General features: G+C 47.2%; 1 protein-coding gene across 1 annotated transcript in view; it reads right to left on the minus strand.

Annotated features, from left to right (window-relative positions):
• CAMKK1 (calcium/calmodulin dependent protein kinase kinase 1) overlaps nucleotides 1-17,198 on the minus strand; it is a 213,547-nt gene extending 196,349 nt beyond the window's left edge. The window contains exons 1-2 of the mRNA XM_006029150.3: nucleotides 17,029-17,198; nucleotides 16,524-16,606 (exon numbers count right to left, since the gene is read on the minus strand). The gene's annotated coding sequence lies outside the window, so the exon portion shown is untranslated. The remainder of the gene's footprint in view (nucleotides 1-16,523; nucleotides 16,607-17,028) is intronic.
• Nucleotides 17,199-18,368: the final 1,170 nt, after the last annotated feature.

Raw genomic sequence — 18,368 nt, forward strand, 5'->3', positions numbered from 1 at the left:
AAAACACAGGCCACAAGATGTGGCAAGTTATTTCTGCCATATGCATCCTCTAATATCCTTAGGTATAAGCAAATTTAAGGGTGGGCTGTCCCTACGACATGTACACAGGGTAAAATATATAGCACTTAGAGTCTGGGAGTTTATGGGTACGCTGCTGTACCAGGGTACATGGTTATACTTATACTGCTGTCATTTGAATAGTAGTATAAGTGGAGCAAAACCATTATACCAAAACTCTGTTTCAACCCAGGGTTAAGGTTGCAGTGATTTTACTCATTCTGCTACAGGAGCCTACAGCTGTAACAATTATATCAGAACAGCTGACATGTGATTCCCAAGTAGCTACTCTTCCATGCTTTCCAAACTACTTAATGTAACATCTGTGTACCACCTGAGATCCCTAGTCAAGGAAGTCAATGGATAAGTTTAACATTAGGAAAATGCTTGAGTATTGGGATGGATTTAAACATATGGTTATGTGCTTTCCACCAGCAGAACATAAGCAAGGTGACTTTTTATCAGAGCAGGGAGTCCTAGACTGGGAAATTCCCATTTTCATTTCATGGTAGAAAGTGCCATTAGAACCTAACTACTGAGTTGTCCCTAAGCCAGTCATTCCCTGCTCTCACACTGGGGCAGAGGGAAGCAGCATCAGCTCCACTGCTGTCTTTAATTAGGGACTGGTACAGAGATGCTCTTTTAATTAAGGAGAAGAGATTCTCATTAACAAGGAGCAGAGCCAGAAGTGCTGTGCTGTGCTGTGCTGTACTATGCCCGCACCCATTCACCTGGCTCCTGGGGTAAAGAATAGTCACTGACAGGGTCAGTTATACAGTAAAAAAATCCCAAACCTTGAAAAAGCAGAACTGTGCTCAGCACATGCCGAAATACAGCTCAACGACTCTAGCGGGAAACGCATGCAGCTCTTCTCCAGCTCATTACAGGACTCGGCACCATTCTCCATATAACTTCTCAGTATTCCCTACTACTTTCCCCTATTACAGAGACAAAAAAGCCCTCCTTTTCTGCATAATAGTTGTGCTGGGGAGCCTAGTTAATGTTAAAAACCAGCAGGAGGGGAACAAGTCTGTCAACATCTGCACTGGCACTGGGAGAAGGATTTTGTTGCTCGTGCTGATGTGCCAGAGCCAAGAGAAGCAGAGAGAGGGCATAGACTGGCCAGAGTAAGAAGGAAAGTCAACAGTCACAAATGCAGTGTGGCAGAGGGGGGAAAAGGGTGAGGCTCGCAGACCTGTGGCCGCATGGCCATGTAGCAGTCCAGAGACTATCTTATAGGAGGACACAGGCTGGATTCTTCCACTGGAGCTGTTTTGCTAGGACAGGCCTGCCCACCCTGGGTACCCTGCCACGTGCTAAAAGGGGAGAACATAGCAAGAGGGCAGATGATTACAAGCCTGAGTGGTTTCATTCAGAGGATATTAGGCAGGTACATCACCCAGGACTGTGTCAGGGACCTCCAGTACTCAAAGCCAGGCCCTGCTCTGACCTGAGCCAGAGCTAGACCCCAGCTTTGTGAACCATTGCAAAAGCCAACCAGGAACCAGAATGCATCTCGGAGTCATTCCCTGGGCAGGGCAGTTTGCAGCATGCTTATAATAGGTTCAGATCACCTTCACTGGTGCATCAGCTCAGCTGTGTTGGCTAATACAATGCAGAGGCACAGCCCCGGCTCCACTCGCCCATCCACGTGCTTAGGAAGTCGATAAGTAGCCCAACAATGGTTGGTGCCACTATCCAATTACCCGTAGCCTCCACAGGACAGTGGAGGGCTTCCTGCCCCCTGGTAATGGGAGCTGACTCTCATCCTCTGTGGGCCGCCCCATGGAGAGATGGACAGGATGAACAGTGAGCTATACACACTGGGGCGCTCATTCTGCTATCTTTGACATTACTGCCCTATGCATGCCATAGAGACACAGCTTGTTCACTGAACTCCCAAGTTTGGTTCTCATTACCCTCAAAATGCCACTGCCCAATGAATTAGCACATAAAAGAATTAGAAAGGTCCCTTTAAATTCACCCCCAAGGCATTTTTTTTTTTTTTTAAATCGGACCCATCAAGAACATTATTTAAATCTGTAATTTTCTAGTGAACTCTACTTACCATCTCACCTCCCTAATGTCCCTGTAGATCACTCCTGAAAAAATCAAACTAGCTCCTACAATGATTTAAATCAAACTAACTAAAAAAACCTCATCAAATGCAAAAAGAAAAGTAAATAAAATAAGAGCTCTTAACAGCATCATTCCAATTATACCTACAAACTTAAGGTCCCATATTCGCCCTCAGAGAGGTGGGTTTGAAAGGCTGGAAAAATTACTAACTTCCAGTGGAGCTGCAAACCCATCATTAGAATTAGCAGATCTACAGGAGAGAAAATTCTGCCTGTCCTCATTAACCAAAGATGGTTTGGCTTGAAATGTATCAGGGAGCTTGCGTGTAATGTATTAGCAGCCCACCATTTCAAGAACTAAATGGCTTAATCCAACTCACTCTGACTTCACCAGGAGCTGGTCAGGGCCATGAAGCCTCCATGTTTTCACCTGTACTTGCTCACATGTCAAACCTCCTCAGATAGCCTCCACTGCACCTTTCATACGTGCCATCTCTTTGTGATTGTAGTAATTATTGTAGTTACGGTTTTTAACAGGGCCTATGAAAGTTAGGGGTCTAAAGCCCATTAATCCTTTAAACGAGTTGTGTTGCAATAATGCCAAAAGCTTCTGTCACAATATGGGTTTCACTGCATTAGGCACTGCAAAGACACAGGCTCCTGCATTTGGAGGGATCTGGCTGGAATAGAGAATAATTTTAAGGTTGATTTTACTTCAATCTGAAAGCAGGGGCCACCAGTGGTGTAAGTGATACCCTTTCCTCCAATATCCCAGCTGTATTGCCAGGATAAACCTCATTGGACCATTAAAGGACTGGGGTTTCCTTGCTGCATAATCTGTCCTGTTCCCTGACCAATTCTGGCCAGTTGCTTCTGTGGTCACTTAATGGGGGTTATGTCCCCCTATACTGAAAGATGAAGAACGTCACATAAGGACTTTATCATCAGATTGTGCATATACCTAGCAGAAGAAAGCATCAAAGATTAAATGGATCCAAGAGATCACCACACAGGTCAATTTTACCTCCTTCTAGGCTGCATAATACAAGAGTATGAAGCCCTTCTCCCTCCCAAGACTTGGCCAATCTATGAACACGTCTATCTGAATACTGAATTCTAACTTCCCATCCCGAGCTCTTAAGTCAGGGGCAAGCAAAATCCGGCCCATGGACCAGATCTGGCCAGCAGTGGGCTCCATTTCCCAGCAGCCCCTGCCCACATGGCTGGTGATAGCACAAGGCTGGGGTTGCCATGGAGACTGGCCCCAGCTGTGCTGGCAGGGTGCATGGCAGAGCAGGGCAGGGAGAGCCGCTGGGATCTTGTGGCAGGGGCAGCTTGGTCGAGGCCAAGGAAGAGCCATGATCTGCAGCCTGCACGCTCCCGGCAGGGGCATGCAGGCTGCATAGCTGTGGCTGCGGTCTCCATGGAGACCGGCCCCAGCCACGCAGGCAGGGGCTGCTGGGAAATGGCACCCAACTGCAGGACGGATCCCCCATTTTGCCCACCCCTGTCTTGCATACTGGGCCACACAAGACCTGCAAAGAGTGGATTTTGTGCACTTAGTTTAGGTTGCTTCCCTCAACACAAATACAAACCAAAAGCACCAAGAACTACATCCTTTGCAAAGGTTTGTCTGCACCACGCCAAGAAGAAGGACACATTGCCACCGGAATGCTTTCACAATTTGGAAAGGGGGTCTCTGAAGGTAAGAAGTGGCAAAACAGACCCCAGCTGGTGAATGCACTCTCTCGGTGTCGTGATACACCTTCACTTTATGGAGGGCAGTACCCACACAGGCACAGAGAGCTACAGTTGAGCACTTTTTCCTACAGTGACGTTTCCCAGAAAAACTCCATTGTTTCAGAGATGAACACATGCACAAAGTCATCTTTTTTTTTTTTTTGCTCTGCATAGGTCCCATCTGTTCTGGGAGCCATTCTTCCGCAGAAGCATTATTGCCTTTCTAGGTTAATACAAACTGTGAGTTGGAAGGTTTGAGAGGAAGATCACAATCAGCAAAAGGAGGGACTGGACCTAGCAGGAAAACAGAAGGGAAAAAACTTTGGATAAGGAATGATTCATTCGGATTTCTTTAAAGAGTAGGAATACACTTGCTCTGCTGATGCCTAGTTTTACCAATCTGATGAGAGGCCTATAGTAATTCATATTTGAGGGTCACAAGTGACTCCTGCATAATATGCATGTTTTAATTATCCAGGCTGAATAAACGGGGGGAAAAAAGATCAGACCCGCATCCTGATTCTGCAGCCACACTTCCTATGAAAGTCCCATTGACAGGAGTTTGCAGTTAAAATGTTACTGGCAGCTCTAGCAGACAGACTTTAAATAGACAGCAGTGCTGTAGTGAGAAAGAAGAGGGTAAACAGGTGCTCCTCTTGGGTATAACAATAAGAGTGCCTAGAAGAATTTCAGACCATGATAGGATGTAACTCAGGAATGACTTTCAGGGACCAAAGCAAAGGAAACCCAGCTACAGGTTATGTTGGACTTAAAAAAAATTGTTTCCCTCTGTTGGCTAGCACGCTGCCACTCAGCCTTGAATCCCAAGTCTCTGTAATTTTGTTCCAGCAAGGCAGTAGGACCCAATGCACTCAGCACTATTCAATACAAAGATGTTCTCTGCACCAAACAGCTTATATTCTAAGTCTAGGACACAAGGCAACAGGTATATATACATGGGTAAGGGAGAATACCCAGTAGAAAACAATACCAACTGTCCAGGCAGAGGCACATACAGATAACTCAAAATCCAATGCATGTCAGACCCCAGCATCTGGTCCAACAGGCTTGGTGGAGGGGAGGGAAGGAGACAGGCAGCAAGGTATGGGCAAGAGGCATGACTCGGGTGACTTAAATCCCTCATTGCCTGCCCCCCTCCTCGTCTGACATACCACCTGCTCCCCTACTACATGCCCCCTACCACAGCTTTCTCTTCTGCAGTGGTAGGGTTTAAAAATTTAAGAAGACCCCCTAAAAATTAGATTCTATACATGGAAAAAATTATACATTTTCCATGTGTAGAATCTAATTATCGGAGGGTCATTTTAAATTTGGAGTCATCTTGGATTCAGGTAAATACGGTATTTTATGTTTCATAATGAATTTGATTTTGTTCACTTATTCATTTGGAAGCTTACAATGGGAAACCTGGGGTTTGGTGGAATTACCTACACAAAGCCTAGTGTGAAATACGAGGATGTACCAATGCTGCATTCTGCCATGTTTTATATCTTTAATTAATCCACCCAGCACCAAGGAATGAATTTACAGTAACTGAATAAGTTACAGATTACAAGTGCTGCTTGTATCAATATTTTATAAGCAAGAAAAGAGGAGGTTTGACTGAAGTATAGAAACATGCTACAACAGATGCACGATCCTTCTGATTAACGTATACAAGCCAGGTTATTACTAGACATGTCAACTAAAAGCACTTCAAATTCGTTAACGTTACTATAAGACAAAGGATAGTAAAATTTCAATGGCACCTTTAAGTGCTTTTGGCTGACCCAACGGACCTAGAAAAAGTTTTAACAGCTGCAGGAAAAAAAATATATGATCTTACTAGAGCACATGATGCTCTCCTTCTCTGAGCTTCCTTAGCACAAGGGACAAGACAAGCATTTGCTGTGAACATTACCTGAATCCTGCTCACGTGCACACGTGAGGTCAAGAGGTGTTAATCCCACTCTTAACACTTGCTAAAGCACCTCTACAGCAGCAAAAATCCAGTCATATTCAAAGCTTGAAAGGACCAGTCTTGGGTTCCTTAGCTTTTAGCCAACCAGATACCTATAAAAATGGGTTTCCAAAATTGCAATCTCAGGCTTGAGCAAATGTCACCTCTCTCTTTCCTCTTCCCTCCCCCTGCTCCACTTGTGTCCATCCTCCGAGACGTTCTATGTCACAACAGAACTATTTATGCAAGGACACATAGACAGAAAGACAATAAACTGAATCCACTGGGAATTCATTTCCTAGGCTCCAACCAACCAAAATGACAGATCTTAGTGAACTGACTGCCAAGAGCTGAGCAATGCTCAACTTCAAGGCCAAGACATTCATTCCTCTTGGTTCCATCATCACTTGGCAAATATCCACATTACAAATCACGATCTGGCACACCCTTGAACTGATGGAGAGCAGCCCAGAGGACAGGGAAACTGGGCTGGTAAGGTGCGTGCCGTGGAGGAAGGCTGTAGGAAAGTACCAACAGAAACACATAGCATTTGCTTAGAAGCCCATGGCTCAGGGCTGCTGTGTATTATATACCAAATCTTGCAGAACCTAAGGTTCAATGGGCTGCTTCTCAGTGCAAATAGCTTCAAAAAGTCACAGAATGGGTCATTAAAAAATCCATTCCTAAAACATCCATCAGCCAAAGGTCAATAGTATAGAGTAACTGATTGCATTTCAGAATCCAATACCATCATTATACATGGTCCTCAGGGCAAAGATAAGACCTTATATACGTACATATGTCCTCAGATATTTAGAGACTGCAACATTATGTATGCATGCATTGGGGTAGGAAATGAAGATTGTGCACACAATCTCTGGCATTTCCTAACATTTGAGTGCTTGAGGTCCCTTCCAAACCCTAATATTCTATGATTTTGCAACCTTTAAACAAAGCTTGTGTGTATTATTAATATACACGACCATAATAGAGAAACCCACTTAGCGATCTGCTTACATCCCATTTAAATCACATACTTAATTATTGTCCTGGATAGTGATGGACTTAAGTCTGCATCTAAGTGTTTTCCTGAAAGGGGGAGCTTGCGCGTTTAAATAGTAGCAAATGTAAGCTAGCTTTACTTTTTGTGTGTGTGTGTTCACCTTACACATCAGACCCATTTGTTAGCAGATTAGAATGATTTAATCTTTAATACAGCACACTGCAAACTGTAAATGGACACTGCAACTAGGGATAGTTAGAACGCTAACCATCAAACACTACCCGACGTATTTTGTATTCGCCTTGGCACATGTAGATTCTCCAGGGCGGTGTTCTTGGTGTCTCTTGAAAAACCTTCCCAAGCTATCCCCCTCCATGCTGTGGAAGCGATTCCTGCATTAGTGATCAGCAGGGATCCGGGTTTTCTGTTTCCCACAGAAAATCATGGATCTTCCCCTTCAAAAGGAAAGAAACCCAGATTTTTTCCTTCAAAGCAGGAAATTGCAGGTTCCCCCTTGCAGGTGAGCAGCATTCCAGCCCTGGAGCTGCCGGGGGGGGGATGAGAAGCAGGGGGCGTCACGTGCATGTGCGTGTGCATACACACGCGGCCGGACCAGGAGCAGGAGGGTGTGTGCAGCGCAGAGCTGTTTCCTGCTGGTGATTAGGGGCTATGGACTGAGCCGTCCTGTGCCATGGAGCCCATCCATTGCCTCAGTGCCCTCTGCCGCCTCCTGTGCCTGGTGGCAGGTATGCACAGAGGTGGCAGCGGGGAGGCACAGAGGGAGGGGGACATGGGACAAGAGCCCCCAGGGGGAACCCCAAGAGGTGACAGGCGCCAGGTGTGGGCATGGCCAGGGCCAGAGGGGTGCAGTGGGGCTCTCTGTGGGTCCACAGTAGGGATGGGAGCGGGAACAGCCACAGATGGACCCACATCCTGGTGAGAAAAAGGGAGCAGAAGGAGCTCTGATTTTCCATAATAAAAAAAACAAGTCAAAAGGCCAAAATATACAGGTATTTATTTTATGATAATGATTGAGGCACTGGTAGGCTTCCAAACTGCTTTAAAATTTTAAATATATCAATCAATAAAATATTGTGTTCAACTGATACACACACAGGGCATTTCATTCTAATCACAGAAAAATGTGGATTTGGGGCTTTTTTAAAAAAATCAGAGAATTTTGGATATTTGCTTTTAAATTGGAGAAAGCCAGGATCCCTGGTGGTCAGCAGGGAAATCTGCCAGATGGATTTGGATTTGCTTCTCCGCACATTTACTCTGGTGTAAATCACGAGGGACTGGACAGAAGAGAGTGAGTTACAAAGGTGTAAAACTGATGAAAAGACAGGTGAACACTGGATTTGACCACGGTCTCGCACATGTTTTTGTACTGCCGTAGCTCCACTGACTTCACTGAAGTTGCTTCTGATTTCCACCAGCACTGGGGAAGAGAAGAATCAGGCCATGGGTTTTCCTGGCTCCTTGCAAGTTAGAGCATGATTTGTTCCACAGAATAAATATGGTAGCTCTGCTGGCAGCCACAGAAAGGAAAAGGATCTCAGAAAGTCACACTAAATATAAATACTTTTTCCAGCAAGCCGTACAACAGCACACACAAACAGCATTGCAGCGATAATTTCTGTTTATGCTCACACCAATATAATTAGAGCAGTCACTGCTAACTAGCTAACAATTTTACTGTAAACTTACTAGAACAATGCTGAAGAATTAATCATTTTCAACACTTCACAGCTTTGTCTCAGCACAGCCACGGATTCGTGAAATACACTAAAGATCACGAGCAGCAAGCGAACTAAATTAATCGGGTGCGTTCTCTGGTACAAAGAACTACAACTCCCAGAAAAACACAGATTTAAATTGTGATCGCACCTGAGAGAACCTGATGGAAATAGCCTTCCAAGATGGGGTTAATTTATGTCTCTGGTTGCTGTCTGAAGAAACTGAATGCCCCGTGAAAGACGCTTGTTGACTTCAGCATGCTTTGCATTAGGTCTTCTAAAGAATTCCCCAAATGTGACAGAACTAGGGCAGAGAATAAGGGTTCAGGGCTTCAAATGCAAGCAACACGATGGCTTTGGAGCAACCAAGGCCACTATGTGACTGCAATGGCCAAAACTGCCTCCCTCAGGGAAGCAGTCCCTGCTGCAGTCCATGGACATTAGGAATGGCGGATCCTGCTTCTTGTGCCTTGTTGCTAGTGAGGGAATGGATGGATTCTGGACACTTCTGCAACACAACAGGGGATCTTGGAACTAGATCCATTTACTCAAACATTACAAAATGACCTCTGGGAAGTAAAAAGAGATGCACAAAAAAGACTCTAGAATTAAAATGATTCGAGGCATAACAGACTATGTAAACACATGGAAACAATGGGCCTTTGTACACGCCACAAAATTGGCTTGTAAAGCAGCTTAAATGTCCTTTTGCACCGCTTCAGTGGCATTGCTGCTTGCACGCTCAACGGCGTATTCCACTTTAAATGACTTTGTAACATAGCAAGATAAAATACTTACAAGGTTATTTTAGTTTGCTACCTAACAAAGTGCAACAGGGCACAAGGCCCTGCAGCCTTTTCCCACCACTGTATGACCCAGCTGCAGCCCAGGCAGGCAAGTTTGACTGAAGAGAAAAAAAAAAAGTGGTGAGGAGCCTGATTTTTTTTTTTTTTCTTCCCAGAGCCTTCTTTCCTGCCTGCCTGAGTTGCGCAGGGGCCCGGTGCTTCCCTCTGCGGCTGTGGTGGGGGCTGGTGCTTCCCTCCACAGCTGCGGCGGGGGGAAGCACCAGGCCCCGCACAGCTCAGGGACCCCTCAGCCCACCAGCAGCTCACCCCCCCCCGCCCCACCTCTGGAGAGGCAAGTAAGGATCGGGCCCCCACCCTTGTGCACACACCACAGGGGTTTAGTTCGGTTTAATTCTCCCTAAATTGAAACAGTGGAACCGGTGGGTTTTTAAAAACCCACTGTTTCAATAGAGGAAGAACTAAACCGAGTTAAACCCCTGTGGTGTGTTTAAACAGCCAATAAGACTTGAAAACTTGTTTTAATTTTGTTGGGTTTTTTTTTTTAAAGCTTGTGGCAGAGCACCTTTGGTGCCTGCCACTTTATGAGCTGAGAGCAGGCAGCAGGACAGCTGGCAGGTGCTGGCCAGCCCCGATGAGGCGGTCACATGACCGCATGAGAGCATTGTGATAGGCGAAGGGGGCTGAGCAGCCTCCATTTTAACTCGGGCCCTCAGGGGAGCTAGCAGTTTGCTAGCTGCAGCTGTAGGAAGAACATTTCCCAGCTGGAGCTGCTGCTTACAACATCGTAGAGGTAAGGGTAGGAGCTATGGGGCATGACCGATAACTACACCCTGCTGGGGTAGGATGGTCTGGTTGGTTCACTCGTGGTGGGGCGGTCCCCAAGAAATACCAGGCCAGTTGCCTCCCCCAATGAAAGGTGAAGATGGGGCACCTTAAAGCCCCATCCCCCACATCCTGGTGGATCACCTAGATCTAGGGACAGGCACATGGGCCAGGCATGTCTATGGACACCTGAGCCCCATGGGGTGTAAGACCCTGGAGGCCCCAGTGAGGGGGCAGAAGTATGTGGGGAGGTCCGCACAGAGCAGGGTGCACAGTGGCGGCCTGAAGGACTGTGTGTATTGGTTACAGAGTAGGGCTGCCGGGTGGCCTGAAGGGCAGCACATGAGCCAACCCTCACAAGTGCGACAACATGGAAGAGTGGCCCAGAGAGGGGCTAGAGGCCAAGTTCAGCCCAATGTGAGGCATAAGGCCAGCAATCACAGAGTAGAGTCTGTGTGAGGGTGGCCTGAAGGGCTGCGTGTGGACCAGCCGGAGTGTGAGTAGGAAAGCCTGGAGGGCTGTGTAGAGTAGGGCCTAAGGGGGACCTGAAGGAGCTGCACATAGTAGGGTGGGTTGAGAGTGGCTCAGTGAGAGGGGGTAGAGTACAAGAGGCCCTGTGAGAGGGGGTGGTATGAAAGACCATGTGAAGGACAGAGTACTAGGAAGAAGGTTAGAGGCCCCACAAGGGGTAGAATTTAGCCCGGCCACAGGCCGGAGCTATTACCAACTTATGATGCCATGTGTGAGGCATGGGACATGGTATAGGGAAGGTCAGAGCCGTGTGTAACACCCTTTGGCATTGGGGCATAAAATGTGGGAGGCTGCCCATTTTACACCAGTTATTTATTCATCAAGTCATGGCAGGCGAGACAGGGCAGACTGCCCTAGACAGGTGGGCAGGCCAAGGATGAGACCCGGTCCTGAGTCGGCCCCCTGTCACAAAGTTGCCAAATTACTTCCCTGTATCACATACTAGATATTCATTGCAAACATTATTTCTCCTCCTCCACTTTGCCCAGCTCACGACTGCCAAAAATAAAACTAGAGGAAAAAAAATACAATGCAATAGAAGAGGATTTTAGCCACCTAATACAATAACCAAGACACACAACCAAGCTATGCAGTGTTTGCAGGATTATAATTACAATCACTAACAATCATTTCCTCAACTCTCATATGTATATACACATAGATACGAGTCAATACTGAATCCCAGCAAACTTCCTTTCTCATCAAGGCAGGAAAGTCAAGTCAAAAGAAAAAGGACTCTCCACAGGAATTTTCTGATAGCCCTCGGACAAGGATCTGGCAAGAAACCTATGCACTTGCTAACCTTGCAGTCTGAGAAAATGTAATGCAGACTTTTTCTAAGAATTGTGGGAAATCTCCTGTAGCCCCTCCTTCCCTTCCCCCCTCCCTGGCTCCTGCTCTCATTTTCCTGTCGAAATTAATGTCATCCGACTGCATTTCCTGTTGGAACCATTATTAAGGCCTCCCTCCTGCGGAAAGTTGGGAGCTGAAGACACCGCACTTTGCAGTAACAGGCCCCAAAATGGCTCTTCCTGAAGAAAAAAAAATAGAAGCCTAGTTCAGAGATTTAGTAAAATATTTTTGAAGACTGATGATGTCCTTGTTTTTAACATGCGTGTTCTGGTTGAACAAAGTTCTCTCTCTCAGTTCAGTCCTGAAAGTTTTTTCCCTGAGAATAACTCTACAGAAGTGAACAATGCGACTGAGCGTTTGCAGGACTGGACACTACAGCAGTAGTACATGTGGTTGGCGTGTATGCCCATCCACACACAAACACTGAAGTTGCTTTAAAAAAAAAAAAAAAGCCATCAAGCTTATTCTTGAGAACAATATTCTGGGCCAATCTGTCACTCTGAATCGGTACTTTTTTTTTTCTATTCCAAGCGTCTAGAAGGTGTTCTCTCTCATGGACCAAGCTTAACTGTTCTTTACTTAAACCGGCATGCTTGATTACATGGCATCTAATTGATTATCATTCCCATTTACCCAACAAGCCTGATGCTTTCCTGCCTTATTCATCACAAGCATCACTAAATGACTATTGAGTTTAGAAACCGTTGCGACAAATGAGTTATGTCAACAATCACTTCTGCACATTTCCATCATCGTCACTGTTTTTCTTTTTTACGGACAAACACCCACATTTGTTACACGCGATGTCTCGCTCTGCTGCTGATTAGGTCACTTTTCCCAGAAAAGGAAGACAGTGTTTCAGATACCCACACCCAGCAGTGGGGTCAGACTGATGGACAACAGTACCAGAAAATAAAGGAATTGAGAAAGTTCAAAGAGGAAGAAAAGGAAATACAGAGGAAAGGGAAAAATAAGGCTGGGGTGCTGCTATGAGAAATGCACTGCGCACTGAATTGGGCACTAGGTTTCCAGAAGCCTCTTTAAATCACTAACTCTGAAGCTGGTTTTGCAACGGACAGTCGAAGGCCAACGTTAAAGCAGCCCTTCACTTGCAGAGTCATCTTTAGCTTTAAGCCGCAAACATCAGTGAACAGAGCTGAATTACACTGAACCTCAATAGAGGGGAAGCAGAACAGTGTCATTACTTCACTCACACTACCCTGATTTACACTGGGCCCAAGTCCAAACCATTTAGTTTTACTGGCAATCGTTCCTTGGCAAATCACTGAGGACAGTGTTTTTTCTTGCACCAGAAACCGCATTCAGGACACTTAGGCATTAAGGATCTCTTTGACTGCAGCACTGCAGAGTGCTGCGCGCATTTGATTACAGCATTCCCAGCTGAAAGTTCAACACCCACATCTTCTGCTTTTGCAGTAGGAAAAACACATACATCTTCTTAATAACCTCCACTCTGCGGTTTGCCTAATACTCCTTTGTGCGGCAGCATGCTGCAGACAGTTAAATCAGATTATACTTCTATATAGTCTTTACAGAAGGTGCTACGGGACGTCTTTTTTGGACTCTTAGCAGTTCTACGTGGGACCAGAGTCTGGGAGTCACTTCAGTCTTCCCGACTGCCTCTCACCCAGTTATGTGAGCAAAAATAATGTGAAAAAGAAAAACTGCATCCCCGTGGACCCAGGTATTGCTGTGTCATGCCAGGCAAGACATTAAATCCTTCTGCCTTCTCTGCCCTATCTGTAACCTGCTAGCTCCTTTCATGAGGCAGATTATGAGGCTTCATTAGTGTTTGTACAGAACTGCGGAGCTCAGTACCAAGAGGTATCATCAGGCTGCCCCTGCCACTTTCCACAATGTTCAAGTACCTGTGCTACCTTCAGTATATTATTAAATTATACCCAGAGACAAACGTGGCAGGACTTTGTCGGACAGTTCATGCCTAGCTCACTTGCTGTCCACTCAGTCCTTAAAATCCCCCTCAGAGCAGTCAGTCTCTCAGGCAAACGGTCTGCCTTGCAGCACATTACATATAATCTATCACATACTCAATAGCTCCTGGAGGAAGCCTGGGTTTGGCTGGAGTTTTTATTCTTGCTTATATAAATGTCTGCCACCGCAGCTGCAACCAGCTCTAACAATAATCATTACAAAGCACTGTCCGAAGGCCCCTCCTGTTATTATCTAATCTATGGCTGTTGTAACTAAAAGAAGTTCAGACTGATCCTTCAAGCTCCACGGGAGAATTTAGCTTGGAGAGATGGACTGGAAGAAACGGGGAATGAGAGTTTCTTTATTGATCTTGAAGGAAAAGATGCGGTCAGGGAAGGAGCCCATTCAGAAACCAGGTGGATCCTTGTACCACGCTGCAGATCCTATTTCCACTTTAGCCTCTGAAAGTACCCCATGGGGCGAGGAGAGGGGAACCATGTGGTTTCCGACTTCTGATTCATCACTTATTACCTTCTAAATAATGCTGGAACCCTAAAGCCTGATTAATGCAGAAAGTCTCTGGTGGGAAACACTCGAGGTTTCATCAGACCAAAGACCAGTATGCTGCAGAAACAAATGTGCTGAGGGACTTTGATGCCATGTTATCAAGAGCCCTGACCAACTACCACCGCATTATGACTTCCCAACAGGAGTAGGGCTTAGCAGAGGGTTGTGTGGGCCCGTGATCAGAGAGCATGACCCTCAGACTTGTATGACTTGGTTTTCATCTCTGACTTCTGCATGACATGCTACGTAACTTTAGATAAGGCATCTCTCCGTGTGTCTACTGTAACACAAAACAGTAATAATGTACCTGAGCATCATCTAGGCAGAGGGAGGCTAGCATTTAAGCCCATGTCTCTTAAGACATGCCCGTTCTCCAGCGATACCTTGCACACATGGGTAGCAAAGAAGGCAGATGCCCGGGAGTGAGACTGAGTAGTGATGGATGCACACTGCATTAGCACAAGAAGCGTGATACCACATCACAACCACCTGCTGTGTCCTAGGCAAGGGACTTGTGGGATTGGGGCATCAATGCACAGGATTTCTTTCTTTGTTCTCCTTTTAAAGTGACAGAGTTAAAGGCTCTTGCCTGTCTTACTCCAGTTTCAAAAACATCACCTATGTCAAAAGCCAAATAAATAGAGAGTTGCCATGGTGCCTTGCTGGGGGAAAAAAAACAAACACATTAAGTTTAGTTTGAAATTATGGCAAAGAAGTCAGGAAATAAAAATAGCAAAAGCTGCTATTAAACTAAACTTTTCCAGTAAACTATAAGCACAATAGAAGCATAGTCTTTGCTTCAGCAAGACAGATGCAGAAACTGAGCTCGCTGCCACATGAGCAGATTTACTTACTAACATACAGGTTAGGAGGGAGAAATAGAAGAGAAAGCAATGCAAGCACTGTGTCTGCACCTGCATAGCAGATATAGCAAAGATGGAGAAAGTCCCAGCTGGCACTTTATACAGCAGTAACAATCCAGCCTAATCTCAAAATCAGATTTGGTGATAGGAGCACCAGTGCTGTGTACCGTGCAACTGAAAATCCCAACTAGGAAGTACCTCAAAATTAACTTCTAAGGGGTTTGGGACGGTGAAAGTGCCTGGTCTTCCAAGAAGCAAAGGATCTTTACTGCAGTAGCCAACATTTCTGTAAAAGATTCTAGACTCCTCTTTCAGGGTAGGTGAAAACTTTCAAATAGCTGCATTTTTTTGGCAAATTTTTCTTTCCCCTATTTTTTTTTTTTTTTACTATCTCAGTTTTAAATTTTGGCAGAATAACAAAACACAGTTCAGAAATGTTCCTTCCCTCTTCTCTAGAATTCCCATCACTGCAGAATGCAAAGCACCACAAAACTGGGAATGAATTCACCCTTACGGTATGCCCCGTGCTACGGAAAAGTATCATTCTACTCATTTGACAAAGAAGAAAATGAAGTACAGGAAAGTGAAAACTATATGTGCACATGGAGACAGAGTTAATGCACTCCACTTTGTTAAGTGGGAAAGTGTCTTGTAAGTCTTCCTAAGGTCACACACACAGTCTGTGGCAGAGTTAAAAATGTATCCTGATTCTCCCAAGGTCTGGCCCCGTGTCCACACTGGAGTCTGGAACAGAAACTAAATCTTCTGTATCCCAGTCCTGCGATTCAACAGCACGTCATCCTGCCTCCAAAGGTCTAGGATGTAACTTGCTGCTATGACAAGCTGCGTTTTCAGAACTTATCAGTAAACTGGATCCGACTTTCTGCAGAAGCACCTGGTCCCTCATTTGGGAGTATAAAAGGCTTTCTTGGCCAGACAGGTTCAGATCTGGAGCCATGCCCATGGACTTCCACTGAATTTACGCTGGTTTGCTACAACATTCCCAATCCATTAACACAAAGCACCCTAGGGGCACAAACAGGTTTGCACAACCAAGGTCTCAAGTGTTACACAACAACCTGGCTACATCTTACACCTCCCCAACCACCTTTATGCACCTTTCACTTAACACTCTGGATTTGCCTTTATATTAAGAGAGATGCCTCTTGCACTACAGGAAATTCTTCTGTTTCATCATGAGCCTTATCAGCAAGATGCCCGCATGAAACCATGGCTACTATGTCAAACTTTGAAGGTGGATACACCAGCATCTGGAACAAACAGAGACAACGGCAATGCCGTCTTAGCGGTCTTCTAGTCCAGCGTGTCTCAGCCCATGGGTCGTGACCCAGAAGTGGGTCACAAGAATAATATGAAAGGGTTGCAGACAGACTTTTAAAAAAACTGATCAACAAACTTTAAAAATGGATTCTCCTTTAAAGGAGAAAAACGTGGGAACCCGTGGCTTTTCTCTTGCAGACTGACAGAGTGCCAGCCTGCCAGGGCTGCTTGGGGCCCCCCCATATTGGCAAATAATGAGTCAAATCATCACCTAAACTCCTATGCTGTCAGCACGCATCTCTGTCAGATGGATCCCAACCACTTGCATTGGTTGGATAAGCACAGGAAGCGGTGCTATTAAAAAAAAAGGGGGGATTTTATCTTCAAGTTGAATAGTCAAATGGAGACGAAAAGCTGTGAAGTTAAAAAGACAGCACGGCTATGCAAGGATCGGCTGGCGCTTGGTAAACCGAACAGCAACGCTGCAAACCCCGCTCTCCCGCCGCACAACAGCTCCCGGGAAGGGGCAGCCCTGCTCCGGCGCTCGCGTTCACACGGCCCGGCCCCGCGGTTACTCGGACAACAGAGCAGGATTTGGCTCTTGGGCAGGACCATTTCATTGTCTCGAGTCAATGATTTCCAGACACTTCCACCTCCGGCAGAGGAGAGGAGTTGAGTTCTTGGAAACCCAGAGAGCGGCGCAACCAGAGCCGGGCTGATAAAAGGGGTCACGTTTGGCAACCAAGAGGGCTCAAGATTCATGCATGGGCTTTGACCTTGGCATCGTTCATCGAGGCACTTCTACCTCCCCCCGCGGTGCCCCCAGCTCCAACCCGCGTCCCTGCTGCCGGGCGAGGGGTGCCTCCCACAGCCTGCTCCCGCCGCCGCCCAGGAGGCACGGGACAGGTCTTTCCTGCAACCCGAGTGGTGCCGGCTCTGGAGGGAGGGACCGCGGGGAACCGGCCGCACCGCGCGGGGCAGACCCCGGCCCCAGCCCGCCCCGGGGCTCAACTTCAGCCGGACGCAGCCCCGGGGTCCCAACGCCGCGCGCTCACCTGGGAGCTGCACCGCGCCGCGCCGCGCCGCGCCGAGCCGCCCGGGAGCAACGTGCCTCTGTTTGCACAGACTACAAAGTCGGAGCGCTCCTCCTATCAGCACCCGCCTTGCAGGGGCAGGGCCCGCGGCTGCCCTCCGACTGGCTGCTTGTCATCGCCGGCGCCATTGGCGGGCGGCGCGTGACCCCTCTGCTCTGATTGGGAGCTGACATGCCGGTGTCAAGCCCTGGGTTCCCATTGGACCGAGCGCTCCCGAGCGTGCCATTGGCGCTCTGTCCCTGAGCGCTGCGCCCGGGGAGCGCACAGACGTGCGGGGCCCGCCCGTGTGCGGAGCGCTGTAACCGAGCTGTGACCTGGAGCGCGCAGCCCCACCCTGCTGTGTAGGGGCTACTGTCATGATGAGCACTGGCGAGGTGTAGGGGGTGCACATGGGTGCACCCTTGAGTGTGGTGATGTACCCCCTACACTGCTCACCGGCCATCGACACCCCTGGCGGCGTCTGCAAATAGTCGCTGACCTCTGGTTGGTGCTCGCAACCCCCCACCGCCGACAGCACCGGCGGGAGCTCCTGCTGCCACCACCACAGCGCCCTCCCAGCCACCCAGGGGTACACATCCTTCATGACAATGAGTCTGTGCTTACCTTGATGTCCCAGCTCCTGGGGCCGTCCCTGTGTGACCATCTCTGCTTTCCTGAGTAAAAGAAGCCATTTTCTAGCCCTTGACTAAAGAGAAAAGCTTGACAAGTATGACCCAGTGCACTCGCCTGCCCAAGAAACCTAGGGGCAAACAAAAAGAAACGAGACTCACGCAGGAATTTTTTCTAAAACACGTTCAGCCTTAAAGGCTTCAAATGGGTAAGAAGGAAGGATTGGGAAGAAACAGAAACCCAATTTATAATAATTTAATACTCCGGTCAGCAGCACTGGTGCACGTGCACCCCCTGAGAGAAGCGGTGCCAACGCTGCGGGCAGTTGCCACTCACCCCCCCCCAACACTGCTCACAGTGTCTGCGGGTGGTCACCGGTTGGGCCTCGCCCCTCCTGCCACTGCCACTGTCAT

The sequence above is a fragment of the Alligator sinensis genome, unplaced genomic scaffold (genome assembly GCF_000455745.1).
Source record: "Alligator sinensis unplaced genomic scaffold, ASM45574v1 scaffold419_1, whole genome shotgun sequence".
NCBI lineage: Eukaryota > Metazoa > Chordata > Crocodylia > Alligatoridae > Alligator > Alligator sinensis.